This window comes from Camelina sativa, chromosome 9 (assembly GCF_030686135.1).
Source record: "Camelina sativa cultivar CO46 ecotype springtype chromosome 9, ASM3068613v1".
NCBI lineage: Eukaryota > Viridiplantae > Streptophyta > Magnoliopsida > Brassicales > Brassicaceae > Camelina > Camelina sativa.
The window spans coordinates 11,298,825-11,305,593 of record NC_141888.1 but is presented as its reverse complement, the minus strand read 5'-3'; positions in this window follow the sequence as shown (position 1 = coordinate 11,305,593).

The window sequence follows — 6,769 nt, the reverse complement described above, 5'->3', positions numbered from 1 at the left end:
CATGTAGAGCATTTGAAAATTGTTTTAGATGTTCTTAGGAGGGAGCAATTGTTTGCCAATTTCAAGAAATGCAATTTTTGCACAAATAACCTTGGTTTTCTAGGATTTGTTGTGAGTGCACAGGACATTAAGGTCGACGAGGTGAAGGTAAAGGGAATTCGAGAGTGGCCTAGTCCAAAGACGGTTAGTGAAGTCATGAGTTTCCATGGTCTTGTCAGCTTCTACCGGAGATTTGTGAACGATTTCAGCACCATTGCTGCTCCTCTCACAGAGGTTATCAAGAAAGATGTTGGATTTAAATGGGAGACAACACAAGAAGAAGCATTTCAACTCTTGAAACAAAAACTAACTTTTGCACCTCTTCTTTTGTTACCAGATATTAAGAAAACTTTTGAAATTGAATGTGGTTCTTCTGGTGTAGGAATTGGAGCTGTGTTGATGCAAGATAAGAGACCAATTGCTTATTTCAGTGAGAAAATTGGAGGAGCAAACCTGAATTTTCCAACTTATAACAAGGAGTTGTACGCCTTGGTTAAAGCTCTACAAACTTGGCAACACTATCTTTGGCCGAAGGAGTTTGTGATTCACACAGATCATGAGTCTCTAAAGCACTTGAGAGGTCAACAAAAGCTAAATAAGCGCCATGCTTGATGGGTTGAGTTCATAGAGCCATTTCCATATGTCATTGAATACAAACAACGTAAAGACAACGTTGTTGTCGATGCTTTGTCAAGACGGTATGCGCTCATTTCTACTCTTGATGCTAAGTTGTTAGGCTTTGAACAACTTAAGGAGATGTATGATACTGATTATGAGTTCAAAGAAGATTTCCAAGCTTGTGAAAAGTTTGCTCATGGAAAATACTTTCAGCATAAAGGATTTTCTATTCTATGAAAATCGTTTTTGTGTGCCTATTTGTTCTTAGAGAGATTTGCTTGTCAGAGAAGCTCATGGAGGAGGATTAATGGGACATTTTGGAGTTGCCAAAATGCTTAGTGTTATGCAGGATCACTTCTACTGGCCGCATATGAAGAGTGATGTGGAAAGGATTTGTGGAAGGTGTGTCACTTGGAGTAGGCCAACTCTAAAGTACAACCCCATGGTTTGTATACTCCTTTAACCATTCATACTGAACCTTGGACTGATCTTTCAATGGATTTTTTGCTAGGACTGCCTAGAACCAAGAGAGGTAGAGATTCTGTCTTTGTGGTTGTTGATAGATTTTCTAAGATGACACATTTCATTCCATGTCAGAAAACTGATGATTCTTCAAACGTTGCTGATTTGTTCTTTAGAGAAGTTGTTTGATTCAATGGCATGCCTAGAACTATTGTTTATGATAGAGATACTAAGTTCTTAAGCTATTTCTGGAGAACTTTGTGGTCTAAGTTAGGGACTAAGTTGTTGTTTTCAACTACTTGTCATCCTCAAACTGATGGACAAAATGAAGTAGTGAATAGAACTTTGTCTACACTTTTGCGTGCTATCATTAAGAAGAACATCAAATCTTGGGAAGATTGTTTGCCTCATGTTGAGTTTGCATATAATCATTCAGTTCATTCTGCTGCTAAGTATTCCTCTTTCCAAATTGTTTATGGTTTTAATCCTTTAATGCCTTTGGATCTTATTCCTTTACCTTTGAGTGAAAGAGTTACTATGCATGGGAAAAATAAAGCTGAACTTGTCAAGCAGATTCATGAGAAAGCACGACTCAATATTGAAGTAAGGACAAAGCAGTATGAGAAGCAAGAAAACAAAAGAAGATGATAGCTGATTTTCGAAGTGGGAGATCTAGTGTGGATACACTTGAGAAAGGAACGTTTCCCAGCTTAAAGAGAGTCTAAACTAATGCCAAGGGTCGATGGTCCATTCAAAGTCCTGACGAAAATCAGTGACAATGCTTACAAGCTCGATTTGCAAAGTAAGTACAAAGTGAGTTCCATTTTTAATGTTTGTGATTTGGCTCCATTTGTTGTAGATGGTCCGGATTTGAGGACAAATACTTTTGAAGAGGAGGGGCATGATATGATAAGGGGAAGCAATGAGGATGATCAAGTGGAAGCGGAGCTTCTTCCTGAGGATGCTATGCTTGTACCCGTTGGACCATTGACAAGGGCAAGGACCAAACAGCTCGCTGGAGCTGTTCAGTTAATATTCAAAAATATTTGGAGCAAAGTTAACATGAGAAATTCTATTGTGGATGATATCTATCAAGTCCAGCCCACTTTGAGCCTAATACAAGCCCAAGAAAGCCTAAAATAGTCACTTTATTTTGTGGTCAAAGAGGAATGACGAAAATAGAGTTCAACTCACCTTGGGAAGGAAACATGCACCAAGAGTTGGGTCTTCATTCAACTTACTATCTTTGTTGTCTTTTTAGTTTCAAGAAATACTTGGCTTTGTTACCAAATTTTTTTATACCTATATAAGCACATGTAATCTCATTTGAGAAACATCAATCAAACAAGAAATCTTTTATCTTTTATTTGAGAGTGGTAAACTCCTTTGTTCGTTTGGAACTTGTTCTTTCTTCTTGGTGGGTTACATCAAAGAGTTTTCGGTATATAGTGTGAGTCCGCCGCACTTGACGTTTTCACTCACTAGCTGAGGATTGAAGAGTCGTTACAATAGAGTCTAGGGCACAAGGATTTTCGGGATTCGTCTCACGCCTTGTCATCTGTCTCCACGAAGCTTCTATCTAAAGTTCCACCGCCTTGCTTTGTTTGGTTTATTTTAAGAGAGTTTGGGGCATAAGGATTTTTGAGTTTATCTCACGCCTTATCATCCATCTTCGCGAGCGATCGAAGTTCTAGGATTATCAGTCTACCAACCTTAGAGCGTCGATTGCTTAGGAGGATCACATCAGTTGGACCGATGGTGTCACGCGGCCATCTCCTAATCGATTCTCCTGGCCACATATCACTCCTGACCCAAGGACTGCGATATCACCTTCGGCCATTGATTCACCGAAGCGCCAGACCGAAGTGTCCACACAGTGGGCGTTTGACCGTAGCACCTGGCCGCATGTAAGTCCTGACCTAAGTCTGTAATACTCCATCGGTTTCATTTGGCCGAAGGCATGCACCAAAGATTTCACACAACCACTTATTGACCGATTCACAACACCGTTTACTCCATCTGTTCTAGAACAAACCCACAAAAGTCTCCAAAACCTTCTGAGGTTTAAAAATTCATGAACATAATACTTAAAACATTCAAATTAACTGAATTTTAGAAAATATATACATAAGGATACCATGGGAATGTCTCCCAAGTGCATTTGTCTTACGTAACTAAGCTTGACCTTACTGCACCGTTTAGGCATCTGGAGGTTCCGAGAGAGAAACAGTTGTTCCTTCCTCGACGAAGTCATTAGTCAAGTAGTGCTTCAATCTCTGACCATTAACCACATACTCTTTCCCAGCCTTGTTCAGCAACACCAAGGCTCCATAAGGTCGAACTTCTTTGATCTTAAACAGTCCCGACCAACGACACTTGAGCTTTCCCGGGAACAGCCTCAACCGGGAGTTGAACAGCAAGACTATATCTCCTTCTTTGAAAACCCTTGGAAGTATTCTTTGTCATGGAATGCCTTGGTCCTCTCCTTGTAAATCTTTGAGCTCTCATAAGGTTCAAGGAGGATCTCTTCAAGCTCATTCAATTGGGCCAAGAATATTTCAGCAGCATTCTTGATATTAGAGTTTAGAAGCTTGACTGCCCACATTGCCTTATACTCTAACTCAACTGGCAAATTACAAGACTTCCCATAGAGAAGGTTGAATTGAGTGGTTCGAGTTGGTGTCTTATAGGCAGTTCTATAGGCCCATAGAGCATCATCCAACGTATTTGTCCAATCCTTCCTTGTGATACCTACTGTTTTCTCAAGAATTGCCTTGATTTCCCTGTTGGAAACTTCAACTTGACCACTAGTTTGGGGATGGTAAGGTGTAGCAACCTTATGCTCCACTTCATACTTCTTGAGAAGATTCTCAAAGACCTTGTTAATAAATTGTCTTCCTCCATCACTTATGACCACTCTTGGAATACCAAACCTTGGAAATATGATTGTCTTACACAACTTCAACCTTTGCATCATTAGTAGGACTAGCTATGGCTTCCACCAATTTAGAGACATAATCAACAGCCACAAGTATGTAGTTATCACCATAGGAAGAAGAGAATAGTCCGATGAAGTCAATACCCCATACATCAAACACTTCAACCTTAAGAATAGGAGTTTGAGGCATTTCATTCTTTCTGCTAATGTTTCCTTTTCTTTGACATGAATCACACTTAGAGATAATCTCTTGGGTGTCCTTGAACATTGTTGGCCACCACAAACCAGCTTGAAGAATCTTTGTAATTGTCTTCAATATAGCAAAATGACCCCTATAGGCTGCTCCATGACAAAGTTCTACTAATCCTTTTATTTTTTCCTTTGGCAACACATCTTCTATAAATCTTGTCCTCAACACTCAAGTTCCTATCTCGTGTTGCTTGTAAGGCTCCGAGCTCCTCTCTGGTACGCTGTTTCGGACTTCACCAGTGTTTGGCGACTCTGAGGATGGTGTCGTCTGTCCCCCTGGGAGGTTTGGGGCCGTTTTTTTGTCGGGCAGAGTCCATCCATTGTGATTCTTCCTGTGTCTTTTCTTTAGTAGTAGAGTGAAATAACGTAGAACTCTTGTGTAAGAGTCCTCACTGGCGGCGCCAACTGTGCAAGGATATCCCGCACGGACTGTAAACCAAGCGGTTAACACAAGCTCAATAAGTGAAAAGAGATTTTTATTGATTCAAGAGTTAGATCTGACAGTTTATATACAAGAATTGCTAACTTTAGTAAGGGAAAAGCTAGGACTTTCTAGTTGTTGTCGAGTCTAGGGCTCTTGAATGCCAAAAAAGAGTCGTCTCGGAGCCTTCCTTTGTTGGAGTCTAGGATATTTCAGGAATTTTCCCCCAAATATGTGTAATTTCCTTATTCGGCTAAGGAAAGCTGTCTTCTCTCAGCAAGCAATGAATATCCCTTGTATATTCTTCTTTGATTCTCACCTTGCCCTCCAAGTTTACATCTAGCTCGGCCAGTCGTCATGAAGACTTCCAAGCTGAATATCTTGATGGACGGGGTCTTGCTTAGTTTTACTAATCCAGTATGTGGTCGTTTACTTCGGGCTAACCAGGTGGTGTTAAATCACCTTCCTACACCCTTTAACACAAAAGAAGATGGACCGGCTCTTCAAAAATTTTTAGTTTTTTTGACAAAATTATATTTTGCCACGTATTAGTTTATTATGTGCTGACGTGGCATCCATATGGAGAGAATTAGCTCATTTCATAGTATAGATTTTTACCATTTAGATATAAATTAAAAATCAGAAACTGAAATTCCTAATTAATATTTTTATATATTGAATTAAATATTTAAGATAATATACTATAGATTTGAAAGCTAAAATAACTAAATATTCTATTATTCTTTTTTACCTGTTTGCATGATTTGATCTTATATTTTTAATATTATTGTATATTGTCATCGTTTAGTTTTTAGGTTGAAACTGATCGGTGTGGTACTGACACCGATTGGTGCTAATATATTTTCTTACAAAAGCCCATGAGTCCATGTGATTGGTCCTGAGCATTCGGTTTTCTAGATTAATTGGTTCGGTTTATTTGGTTTTTCAATACACTCAATAAAACCAAACAACAACCAAACCAGGCAAAACAAGAAGCCAACAGCTCCCATGGGGACTTGGTGTCGATAGTCAGCTCAGTACTGATGGTATCGACCGACATACTCTTACTTTCGATTGACACTGGCTCTACAGAACCCTAAAATCGAGCATCTCCTCTTCTGGCATTGATCCCTCTTTGCACGAATTTGATAACTTACAAAAGCAAGGAAACACACACAAAGAACATTTGATCCAATCCCCAAAACAACCTACACACTCAAGCAAAGAATCTAATCATTTCATCAAGTTCAGATAAGCTAGTGTCACGTACTCACTTCTTATTTGGATTGATTTATGGAAAAGAACAAGTAATCCCACAAAAATAGTGACTCCTTTTCGCCCCCAAGAGCTACTGATTTCCTCTCCTTTCCTTAAAAATACCAAAAACCCAACCCTCATGCTCCTCAAGCCTCACCCAAGCCTCTCCTTAGCCTTCTGGAAGAACAACAAGCCAACTCTCCTTTTTTTTTTCTCTAGAAGCGACAAAAATACATTAGGGAAAAAGAGAGTGGCTAGGTCGAGTTTTAAGGAAAGAAACTAGGGGTATCAAATCCAAATCAATTAAACTGAACGAACACCAAAATAGTGGTGTCGATCGACATCCTCCTTTTCGTCGACAACCAAACGTATTTTGGGTTCAGGATGTTACAAAGATTAAGCCACATGGGCTGCTTTTGTGGACAAGTATAAACATTGATTTGGCAATGATATGCTGAAGTGTGGATTAGATAGGGATAACCTTTACCCATTCCTTAGCTTGCACGCCAAGCAACCTTCCCTTATATAAAACCATGAGATCTTGCTTAAGTTCATTAGTTCTCTACTCCAAAAACGTTATCTTAGATTGTGAAGATTGTTTGAGTATCTTTGTTTAAAAAAATTTGAATCACAACGAATGGTATTTGGGTTCACCCCAACGGGTGAACCCGTTCATTCACCGCTCTTATTTAAACCAATCAAATGATGCCGTGTCATATAAAATAATATATATATTAAATATTTTAAAATATCATTAACAAAAAAATTGATATATATTAATTTAA